General features: G+C 30.0%; 1 long non-coding RNA gene across 1 annotated transcript in view; it reads left to right on the top strand.

Moving 5' to 3' along the window:
- Positions 1-12,306: 12,306 nt before the first annotated feature.
- Positions 12,307-13,052, top strand: part of LOC128187133 (uncharacterized) — a 49,840-nt gene continuing 49,094 nt past the window's right edge. Inside the window, exon 1 of the long non-coding RNA XR_008244037.1 lies at positions 12,307-12,499. This is a non-coding gene — a long non-coding RNA (uncharacterized LOC128187133). The remainder of the gene's footprint in view (positions 12,500-13,052) is intronic.

The following is a 13,052-nucleotide window of genomic DNA, read 5'->3' on the forward strand; positions in this document are numbered from 1 at the left end:
GCTCTCTATCACCAGTAAACAGATTTTAAAAATTCAAATATTTCGTAGGAAAAGACATTTTCAAATGTTAATAAGGCCTAAAAAAAAATAGTTTGTTTAGGGTAACACTGATGAAAAAAATTGGTTAGGTAGGTGGGGATTTTTTTTAATTTTATCTATTTGTTTTGCCTGAATCCTAAGAATGTTTGTTTGTTTCATATTTAAAAACGTATTTTTTATTGGAAATAAGATAAAATTCACAGTCGGATAAAATCAGGCATCTAAAAATGGTAGGATCGGGCCATTTTTGTAGGTTAGGTCGGGTTACCCGAAACACACAACTTTTTTTTCAGGCCTAAGCACGGAACAGTTGTAAAATTAAATTTATAGATAAAGGGTATTAACCGAAACCAAAACTAGGAGGGTAAACTTAGTACAAATAGTAGTTCCTTATTGGTTGTGACCTCAGTTTCTCTCTTTTCCGTGACCTCAATATTCCCCGATCCATAACTGTCGACCACTCATATCTTTAAGTAGTTATATTCAACGACCTAATATATAAATTTAATTTTTAAAGAATACCCCAAATTAACCTAAAACAGATTATTGTATATTCTTAAAATGTTTTTTGTCCCCATTTTATGGATACGGAAAATAGTATTGGTCAGCTGCTATAGTTTAATATGTCACATGATCTACTACTGATGATTTTCTGTGAATGAATCTCTAACTTGTTGACCTTGCGATGATTTTTTTGTTTGATTGGAGAGAAACCTCACACGAAACACATTTAAATCAAGAGGGTTATCAGTCGATGAACTGTATGTTAATAATGAATAGAATACTTTATCATATCAGGATGTTGTTGAATATGTCATCTAAGGGGAATTTCTGAATAAGATTAAATCTTTAATCATTTTTATGGACAGTGATTTTATCTTTATCAATGACACCATACGATGAATGCAAACAGTCAAGCAAATTCCATAAAACTTACAACTATGGACATACGTTTTTCAACATTTAAACTCACTCATTTCAACTTAATTTCTTCCCTCAATGATCGGAAACAGGGGATTTTTCAAAATTTGTTTGGATAGATAATTCTTAAAAAAATTATCCTTTACACAATGCAATACTGATAGAATTTTTTTTTATTTTGCAAAATATTGTCACTCTTAGTGCCTTTTTTAATATCAGTATGACATTTATGTACAAAAGGATATCTATAGTCTTTAAATGTTAATTTCGTCACAGGATTAACTTTTTATTTTGAATGTTTTGAAAAACATGTAGAAATGGCACACACACGCTATCACTTCCTGTTCGATGGTCGTGATAAACGACCCCTATTTGACCATTTTATCAAAATATCTTTTTTTATTATCATATATATCGTTTTGTTGCGCTTATAGTTCAATTCATAATTTGTCGAAAAGTTTTTGATAACACATTTTACACGTTGTTTGGAATGACACACCAAAGTGAATGAATGAATGACAAAAGGTTCTATTAAATATAACTACCTCTTAAAAGGCCACTAATTTCTCATGAATTTTTACTTTTTCTACTGGAAGACGTTTGACACATAATTGTATGTTGAAATATAATGAAAAAAAACCAAAAACTTTTGTGTTCAATTCTCCATTATGTTTATCATATACATGAATGTTTACACATTGATTTATTTGATACTGCTTACACACTGCTTATACATTTGCTGCATTTGAATTGTTTTTTTGTCTTTTTTTCTCTAGGTATAGATTGACTGATAAATGAACAGTGCCAGAGAATGCAAGGACGTGGGTGTGATTTCAGATAAAAAGTAAAAGAATCAACGAACCAGGAAGTTGCGTGTATATTATGAGTGATTAACTAGTATGAGCATTATACAATAGACGGATAAGAAGTTTCAAAATTTGAAATAGAAACCGTGAAAACGTACTGTCGCTAAAGTGGATAGAGGCCTTAAATTAAATGGGGTTAAATGGGGGTGTGTCACCTATGATAGAAGCATAAATCTAGTAATTGAAAAATAATATGATCCCTATGGTTGTTGGTTACTACTGGTTAATAACAAAAGTCCCTGTAATGTTTTGCAGTGTCAATCTTTCTGAGAACAACTTTAAATTAAGTGTTTTTCTTGGAAAGTTTTTCGTTCCTGTTTATTTGGTAACAAACATTTGCCTTTAATCAAATTTGCATTAATTTAAATGAAATAAAAAAAATAAATAGATAAAACATGTCTCGAAATGAACAATTTTGGAAAATCATACACTTGCACTGAACTTTGATCCTTCCATTGCATGAATATGTCGAAAGGGAAACAAATTTTACATTTTTCAAATGTAACAATTTAGATAATAATTTTCATTAAATGTAGTTTGACCATAAATTACTTACAGCTTATTATCTAATTGGCAGTATATTATTCATGGCCTCATCTGTTATTGTAATAACTTATTCTTTTGTAATAATACGTGAATCTGCATTAACTTTTCATATTTGTTATTGTCATTTTGTTTTATTTGAACAAGACTTAACAAAAATTAAAAATTTCTAATACTTAATGTCGAAACCCGGATTTTGACAAATAGTTGTAACTGGTTTTATCAAAATATTTTAACTGGATTACTAGATTCACCATCTTTGTACATTAGCAGTATTGGTACATCAATCTGTATTCAAACCATAAACCAAATTTATGGCACACACTGTCAAAATATGTTGACCGAATTATTTTTTGAAAATCTTTCCTTTTTCACATTAATAATATTGTACATGTATTGTACACATATCTTGAAAAAACTGTACGTTAAATATACAAGAATTGCGTTTGTATCTTGTACTAAATGTATTACTTATTCCACAAAAACAACCAGGATGTTGAATCATTTAAAACAATTTTAACAAGAGCTTGGACTTTGGGTGCTTGGTTTCAAGCAGCAATGCGACGTAGGCCTGTGTATTTCATTGTAGGCTACTCAGCCATTGCTTTTTTAAATCAACAAGATTTGTCTGGCTTTCGAGTTATAACTACGCAATTGGTTTATATTTCACTCGAAACAAGCGTCATTTTTAACTTGTTTGACTCAAGAAATAATTAGTAACGTCCTACCGAAAGTCCAAGGCCTTGTTCTATGGTTCTGTCTATACAAGGAACAAAAATGTTCAGCAAGTAGAAAAGTGGCCATGGATAGCTGTACTAAAAAGTGTTTTATCACATTTCACTGTTCAAATGAGATCATTCTGAATCCTGAAGTGTTTTTTGATTCTTACAAAATTGTTGATTCTCAGTTCGACTTTTCATTATGTATACGTTTTGTACTTTTAGTTTCAAATTTTTCATTGAAAAATCAATTGGGAAAATAGTGCAAAAATTAATTATATTATTAAAACAATCGTCTAAAAAATCTTCATTTAAAAAGATGTTGTATGCTGGAGAAGCTGCTTCAGTAAATACGACTATTACTAGCAATTACTACTTTATCTGATACTGTTTTTCTAAGTTAACTATTGGTCCAATATTTTGCTATTAATTTCAATTACATCTTACACCACTTCAAATACCTTATGACATAATTGAATTGTTTAAAAGAATTTAAGTGAATTATGAAATGCACTCTGAATTCAGGATAATGATATATGACTTTTGTGAAACAAATCACCCCAAACTACATCATAAATCGTTTTTAATAAATATCAAATACATTTGCTGCTTCAAAAGTTAAACACATATTACTTTTTTCAACCAGGGTGGTGTATAAAAATCTATAAATAATAAAAGAATTTTTTTTCGGTCAGTCGATCCTATCTTTGTTAAAGTACATGTATCAAATTAAAACAAATGAATAAGCAAATTAACTATCAAAGAAATCTTTGTTGCGCAGAACTTACAGTGACAGAAAAACCATGAGTTTCAAAAGCAAATCCTACAAATGGAAATAAAAAAAAGGTCGACTCTCGCACATATATTGTGTCGTTATTGTAAATATATAATATTAAAACTTGATTCAATATTTAAAATCAAAATATTTTTTTTTTTTTTTTTTAGAAAAAAAAGACATTTTTCATTTTTAAAGCAGGTTTAAAATCAAAATATTTTTAGAAAAAAGACATTTCAAATTGTAAAAAAGCAAATATTTTTGTATCACGGAACAGTTGTGAAAATAGAATTATGGGTAAAGGGTATTAACCGAAACCATAAGTAGGAGGGTAAACTTAGTACAAATAGTAGTTCCTTATCGGTTGTGACCTATGTTTCTCTCTTTTCCGTGACCTCAATATTCCCTGATCCATAACTGTCGACCACTCATATCTTTAAGTAGATATATTCAACGACCTAATATATAAATTAAATTTTTAAAGAATACCCCAAATTTACCTAAATTAGATTATCGTTTATTCTTAAAATGTTTTTTGTCCCCATTTTATGGATATGAACACAGTGTTGGTCAGCTGCAATAGTTTAATATGTCACATGATCTACTACTGTTGATTTTCTGTGAATGAATCTCTAACTTGTTGACCTTGCGGTGATTTTTGTTTGATTGGAGAGAAACCTCACATGAAACACATTTAAATCAAGAGGGTCATCAGTCGATGAACTGTATATTAATAATGAATAGAATACTTTATCATATCAGGATGTTGTTATATATGTCATCTAAGGGGAATTTCTAAATAAAATTTATCTTTTTTGGTGACATTTTTTATGGACAGTGATTTTATCTTTATCAGTGACACCATACAATGAATACTGATAGTCACATTCATATAATTGATTACTATGGATATACGTTTTTCATTCAAACTCATTATTTATTTTTAAACCTTGAACTCAATTTCGTCCCTTAATTTTCGGAAACATGGGGATTTTTTAAAATTTGGTTGAATGTATAATTCTTTAATAAATTATCAATTATACCATGTAATAATGATAACGTTTTTTAATTTGCAAATTTTTGGCACTCTTTGTCACTTTTTAATATCAGTTTAATGTTTGTGTACAGAAGGACATCCATAGTTTTTAAATGTTAATATTGTCACAGGATAATTTTTTTGTTATGAGTTTTTTGAAATACTGTAAATTCCTTATTTAACGCGAGTACTTCATTCCGCATTTCAGCTGTTTTGCATCAAATTGCGAGAACCTTTTTTTGGTAATGGTTTCATATAGCTCAAAACTCGCTGAAAAATAAAAGCGATATCTTAAAATCAGCGAGGACTGTTTCTCGCGTTTTTATGCGGGAATTAATTCCTAGCGTTTAATTAGGAATTTAAAGTACATGTAGAAATTGCACATTCACGTTATCACTTCCTGTTTGATGGTCGTGATTAGCGACCTATATTTGCCCATTTTTCAAAATATCTTTTTCTTCCTTTTCAAATTTATTGTTTCGTTGTGCTTTTTAATTTACTTTAATTCATAATTTGTCTTGAGATTTTGATCACACTTGTTTACATTTGTTCGAAATGACCCACCAAAGTGAATGGATGCACTAAGTTCTATGACATGTTACTATATCTTAAAACGCCACCAATTTATAATGAATTTCGTTTTATTTCAGAACAGCTGTTTAACACATATAATAATATGCTTATAAATGTTTAGAAAAACTTTTCTTCTCATTCTCCATTATGTATATCTTGTACCTCCATGTTTACACATTGATTTATTTGACACTGTTCAAAAATAAATTCTGTGAACGACATACATATGGTGCGTTTAAATTGTCTTTTTATAATAAAGTTTTGATGGACGATAAATGAAACGTACCGATGAATGCACGAATTTGGCTTCAATATCAGATATAAAGTTAAAGAATCAACCTACTAGGAAGTTCTGTGTATTCCATGAGTGGTTAACTAGTATGAGCATGAATAAGTAGGTATTTACAAAATTTTAAATGGAAACCGTGAAAACACACCGTTGCTTAATCGGGAAGAAACTTTAAATAAAAAGGGGGCGTGGCAACAATGATATAAGCATGAAGTTGGTGATTGAAAAATAATATGACCCCTATGGTTGTTGGTTGCTATTGGTTAATTATAAAAGTTCCTGTAATGTTTTGCAGTGTCAATCGTTCTAAGAACGACTTTAAATTAAGCGTTTTTCTTGGAAAGTTTTTCGTTCCTGTTTATTTGGTAACAAACATTTGCCTTTAATCAAATTTGCATTAATTTATATGAAATAAAATAAATAAATAAATAAATAAATAAATTTTGGAAAACTATACACTTGTACCGAACTTTGATTCTTTTATCGCATGAATATGTCGAAAGGAAACGAATATTTTACAAACATAACATATTACAAATATAACAATTTAGATAATCATTATCATTAAATGAGGTTTGCGAAACATAACTACAGCTTATTATCTAATTGTCGATACATTATTAATGGCCTCATTTTTTATTGTAATAATTTCCTTTTTTGTAATAATACGCGATTTTGCATCAACTTTTCTTATTTGGACAAGACTTTAAATGACTTAAAGAATTCTCATACTTAACGTCTGAACCCCGATTTTGACAAATAGGTGTAACTGGTTTTATCGATATATTTTAACCGGATGATTAAATTTACCCTTTTTGTACATCAGCAGTATTGGTACATCTATCTGTTTTTAAAGCATAAACCCCATTGATGCGAATTTCGACAAAAAAATAGTACCTGGATCTGCCGAAATAAGTTGACTGAATTACATATTACCTGCATTATTTTAAAATCGTTTTTCCACATTAATAATATTGTTTATGCATCTTGAAGAACTGTACTTTTAATATACAAGAAGTGCGTTTGTATCTTGTACTTTTACATGTTACACATATATAACCAGGTAATAAAAGATAAAAAAAATTTAACCAGGATGTTGGTTCATTTAATTATGCAAGGAACAAAACTGTTCAGCAACTAGAACAGTGGTCAGAGTTAGCTGTACTAAAAAGAGTTTTATCTTGATAACAGCCTTTTAATGTAAAATTGTGCTTAAATGGAACATTTCATTTCACCGTTAAGAATGATTTCATTCTATTTACACTTCTCACAGTGGATAAAAATCTTTAATGCTAACCCTAAAGCGTTTTATTGCTTTTTATAAAAATGTTTATTTTCAGTTCGACTTTTCATTACGTTTTGTACTTTAAGTCTCCAAATTTGCATAAAAATCCAATCTATAAAAATAACACAAAAATAATTATTAACATTAAGACAATCATATAAATATCTTAAGCTTCATATTTGAAATGATATTTTTTGCGGAAGAAGCCACGTCAGTAAATACGAGAACTACTATCAAATACTACTGTACCTACTACTGATTTAGTTAATTAACGCTGCTAGGTTCAGTATTAGGCTATTAAAGACTATTAAGTGATATCAATCATCTCAAACGTCTTGATCATGTGTCGTTTTATTTTATCTAATACATTTCTGCTCCGAAATAATTTAAAAAATCTTTTAAAAACAGCTTTTTTCGGTCAAATATATGAATATCAAACCGACAGAGATAATTTCCAAACAAAAACATCGACATTCTAGAGTGTCTAAGTTACAACTCATACGTTATAATTTTTGTTTATTAATAAATCGATAAATCTTTTCCATTGTAATTTTTTTCATAACAGCAAATCCCAGTTTTTTAAAAATGTGTATTTGGTTTCCGTTTGACTACTTTGTGCACAATGATATCCTTTTCAAAATCATCAATCATGGTAAAATCTATTCATCGTCCTTCACGTTAAAAAGATAAACATAAAAATTTATTTCAGCATCTCATTTTATTTTTAAGAATTGTAACTAACCACCGCCTAGTTTACTAAGCTTTGGGACTGCGTGTTGTTTTCCATAAACAAATCAATTTGAAAAGAGACGTAGTACATGTATTGGTTAAAATATATTCTAATTTATTTCCTGTAAGTCGGCCGTGAGCAACGGCCCTTATAATCATTGTAGATTGCTATCTTCTTTGCTTATAGCTTGTTGTTATCTATGTTCAGGATCAACATGTACATATCTTTGTGAATCTAAACCGAATGAAGACGGCGCTAATTCTTCGAAAACCACATATCTTGGGGCACCTATCCCCCCCCCCCCCCCCCCCCCCACACAGCAGCACATTTGGACGATTTTCAATTAAAATACACACACCTGTGAAAGAATTGAAATAGTTGAAAGGGATAATTTTCAAGATAATTTCATTGACACATTATCATTTTTACTCGGAAAAATTCACAGGAGCAAAACAGATTCCTTACGGAGATTTATAATGGGTAATGTTTACATCTTTTCTCTGTTCGGAATACGCTCGGAATACGTCCCGCAATTTTTCAACGTCAACATCCAGGCTTGCTACTATACAAAATTCCCGTAGAGACACATTTTTTAAGCATTGTATTGAAACCTGATAAGCTAACAGGGGCGTTTCGACTGAGAAATCTTGGAAATTTTTAAACTTTAGAACGAACGTCTTTTGATGCCTCAGGTATTTATAAATATCAATCAATTAACCCAAATGTAAATCCAGGAAATCCGGGTATATACGCAAATATTGTTCCTAGGATAGAAATTTTCGCAAAATTATGCTCTCGCGAATCTCGCGAAAATATCTCGTACGGGATAAAAATTGCTTCATAGTACACAGAAGTATAACACTAGACAATAGAATGGTTTATAGCAATGAGATATTTGTATGAACCACCGTCTACATTAGATTAATGAAATGTTTATTCTTGAATGTGTTTTTTTCCTTGATTGTTGTTAAAAGAATATTTTCTTTTCTTTGTTTGAAGATATTTGGTTCAATATAAAAGGAACATCATCTGTTTCCATGAACATCAGACTTTTTGACTTTAATATTCAGGTAAAAAAAAATGGAAAACACCCCAACTTGATCAAAAATTTTCTATTCAAAAATCTTCTAGCTATAATATAAATATGTAAAACAGTACGAAATGCAATAAAAAAAATGGTTTTCCATCGACCTGTTGTCGACCAATATCATTTATATATATATTAATGGAAAATTAAACGTTTACAAAAATGCAACTGAAATTATCATTACAGAAATATGTAATAGTCAAAGATATTTTTATTATCTGGCTGAATTGATGACATTAGGCCTCATGTACCTCCGCATTTGAATAAGGTTTTATTTTAATTAAATTGATAATTGACTGTTTGGTGGTGTTTGTTAAGTCTGCCTTGTTAATGTTTCTGCTTTCCTAATACTTGGATAAACATTTTTTTTAAATGTACAGTTCAAAGTATAAGATTTTGAAATGAAGTTTTAGATATACAAAACTGAGTAATATCCATCATTTATAGTTTTACTGTTATTTCTGCCGTTTCTCGGAAATAGTAAACTGTGATAATATACAATCTTTTGTACATCAAAAAAGTGATATGAAACTTAAAGTAATAAGTTTAATTTAAGTTTCATCGTGTAGGCGTTCGATTTGTCATGACCTAAATTTAGTCTGATCCTTCTTTGTGACTACGTTAAGAATAAAATAAATGAACAAGCAGCTAATTCCAAAAAAGGAATGCTAATTTTTGATATACATTTACTCCAACCTTTAATAATTTCTGTTTTGAAAATGTACAAACATAATCTAGTGTCTATCTTCGTTAGATAGATTAGTTTACAAAAGAATTATTGCTGTGCATAACCTATTGGTTTAGAAATAAATGTGTTCGTTTATCAGTTAATACTATGCCAGAAATTTCAATGACTGAATTTCTTACTTGTTGACTTTGTGAAATTGACGAAAGAGCTTGACACGAAACACAAAAATTTCCAGCTTATCTGAAATGTAAAAAGAACACTTAATCAATTTAAGACGTTGATGACGATTTTCCCGAGGGGATTTCAATTAAATTAAATTAGCCTTTTCTCTATACCTCTTTGAGAAGGACAGTTGTAATGTTATCTTTCTCAGAGACTTCAGTGACGAGATTCCGTGCCAGCTACAACAATTCAACACGGATTCCATGATAACAAATGTAGGGGGACATATTTTTTAATTAGTTCAGTCAGTTTAGTCTGTCAGAATGACTTTAATTTAACTGTATAATTTTTCGCATCATGAGTTTACATTCGTCACTATTAAGCATATTAGTCAAACAGATGTCGAACTCGAACATCGAACATGTCGAACATCCTACATAAAGTGACAATGCTTCGTAATAACTGTGTGTGTGGCAATTTACATGCAGTGCATTTGGACTTAGTTCTATTGCATGTACTGTCGGAAATTAGGACTAATGTATAAATGCTAGGAACAATCAAAACTAGTTTATTTAAACTTGGACAAACAGTTGGAATTGTACAAAGCAATTTCTAATTTACTTAACAAACACTACCAAACAGTCAATTATTAAATGATGGTCAAAAGAAAGCCGAAAGCAGTTGAGTATCAAAGTATCAGTTTATATACCAAGAACTACTATAAAGAAAAAAATGTTTTCGAAGACTTCAAGAATTCTACATGTAAATTTGTATTCGGATTGGATATTCGTAAAGTCCTTTTTGCATTGGATATTCTGAACTTTTGTCAATTCAAACATTCAAACTAGTAACAGTTAGGTTGAATTTTGAATTTTCACTGCCGTTTTGAAAAAAAATATGAGGAATGTAAAGAAAACTGTTTTATATAAGTCTAGACTTCCAATATTGTAGATTTTTTCATTGACAAGAATTGAAATCTAAGATATTTTTGTATTCAAGAAGCAACACGAATACATTACCGTCAGCTGTTTTACTCTCCGTGTCAAATTTACTGTTTAGTGTTTAAGGGTTTTCCCCCAAATAAGGTTTTAATAGAGGCGCAGTATAAAGGTTTATATGTAAGTATATCAATGACCATTACTGCTCCTTTTATTACAGAGAGCTAGTTATTTTTTTTCTTGTTTATATGATGCTTTTGTAACTTATTAGAAGTTGCTAGAGGTTTTACTGATGTAAAAAGTTTTACAGGACGTTTTGCAGGACAATAAAGCTACCGTACCCATTCTTTAAATGACCTATGCATTTAGAAAAGCGTTACTGATATCTTCTCATTGATTTGCTGCACCTTTGGCTGCATCACCACCCCTCTACAAATACAGAAGTTGGACCCCTCCCCTGTTTCCGTTTCTGGGTTTGTCACAAAGAATGTAGATAAAGTACATTCGCACTTGAATAGAGAAAGCTTTTCCTATAACGGCAATAAGACTCATATATTCTCATATGTAATTAACTTGCTCTTAGAGGCTTTGTGGACTGAATCAAATTGCTTATACATACCTCTCTTCTCCCGGACCAACGTTCAATATTTTGTCAGTTCAGATTTTTGTGGATACATATATATCCCGACAAACGTTTTCAGGGAACGAAATTTTGTAGTGTTGTCGATAATGTATGTCATTTTAATTTGATTCATTCTACAGTGTCAATACATTGTACTATGTTTAGAAGGATTTTACAAAATCTTAGTTTATTGATCACTGTCATTGGTTGATAGATAATTTTACCCATGGTACAGACTTTCTGAAAGTTTTGTATGACACAATATTCTGTTAATTAAAAAGTTTGCTAGAATTCGGTATATGTATTGATAAATGGTTAACATATTAATAAAAATCGTTTGGTATTAAATATAGGTGTTGATATCATTTGATTAATGTATCATCCTTATATAACCTCCTAGAATTATCGTCAAAAGAGACTCTAGTCACAATAAATCTAACTTTAAGAAATATTTTAAGTCAACAGAATCAATTTGTTTTCGTTCCCAGTCTGTTATGTTCAAACGCTAAATTTTCTTTCCATATATAGAATTTAGGGTTAAAAAATCTAATTCATTTAAAAATAAACTCAGTTTTCAATACTCTTTCTCTTGCTGAAGGATAAAAGAAAACTGCAAACTTAAACATTCAAAGAAATTCTTTAGAGTTCAACACACCTGATGTGATATTTTTTAAAAGATATAATGTTGTAGTATTTCAGTACCGAAAAAATGAGCTGATTCAACTTATGTCTCTCTCTCTCTCTCTCTCTCTCTCTCTCTCTCTCTCTCTCTCTCTCTCTCTGTGTCTCTCTCTCTCTCATCAAATACATTTAAAATTAAATACTAGTAGTCTAAAGGAAAAGATATTTTGAACAAAAAAAAAAGTTTAATTTCTTGTATCACGGAACATTTGTGAAAATGAAAAGGACTTTACCGAAACCAAAACAAAAAGAGCAAGGTTACAATCACTACAACTTCCTTGTTGGTTGTGACCTACATGTCTTTCGTTTAACCCTGACCTCAATTAACCTTGGTCTGTTTTATAACAATCTAACATTGAATAGTTGTACTTGGTTTCACAGGATTTAACTGTTTATCCTAAATTAACCTTTCAACAGATTACTTCCAACAATTATTTTTAAAAAATACAACGCGATTCTAGATATTATTTTCATCCGCATTACATGGACACGGAACATAATAAAAGGATTGCCGCGCGTACAACTTCTTGGTAAAAATCAACATGGTACGTGAGTTTTTACGAATGATTCTTTTTTAAATAAATCTTATACTTGTTGACTTTGCGATGAATGTCTTGTTATCTTGGAAGCCTCACATGAAATAGATTTTAATCAAGAGTGTATTTAGCCAACAAACTTGTAAAAGAATTATGAATAGAATACTTAACTAAATCATGACGTTAAATGTTTTTAAAGGGAAATTTAATGCTAAATAAATATTATTTTTTTGGGACATTTCATGACAAGAAGTGGTCAAATCTTTATTGAAGACACCAAACAATACAAGTTGATAATCAAACACATTCATTCAATGCACTACGATCGGTTATGGTTTTTAGAAATGTATACAAAGAACCACTGTAAATTTCTTTGATATGATATAAGAATAATTCAAACCGATTCTGGAATTTAATCATCGGTTACAGAAGTTTTATTTTCTAATATTGGTGAAAGTTTCATTCTCAATGCAAAATTTTATACACCATGTTTGTTTATGAATTATTCGGCTTCAACAGCCTTAGAACAATTTGTGTATTTCTATAAAAATGTAACTACGTT

Source organism: Crassostrea angulata, chromosome 1 (genome assembly GCF_025612915.1).
Source record: "Crassostrea angulata isolate pt1a10 chromosome 1, ASM2561291v2, whole genome shotgun sequence".
Classification (NCBI taxonomy): domain Eukaryota; kingdom Metazoa; phylum Mollusca; class Bivalvia; order Ostreida; family Ostreidae; genus Magallana; species Magallana angulata.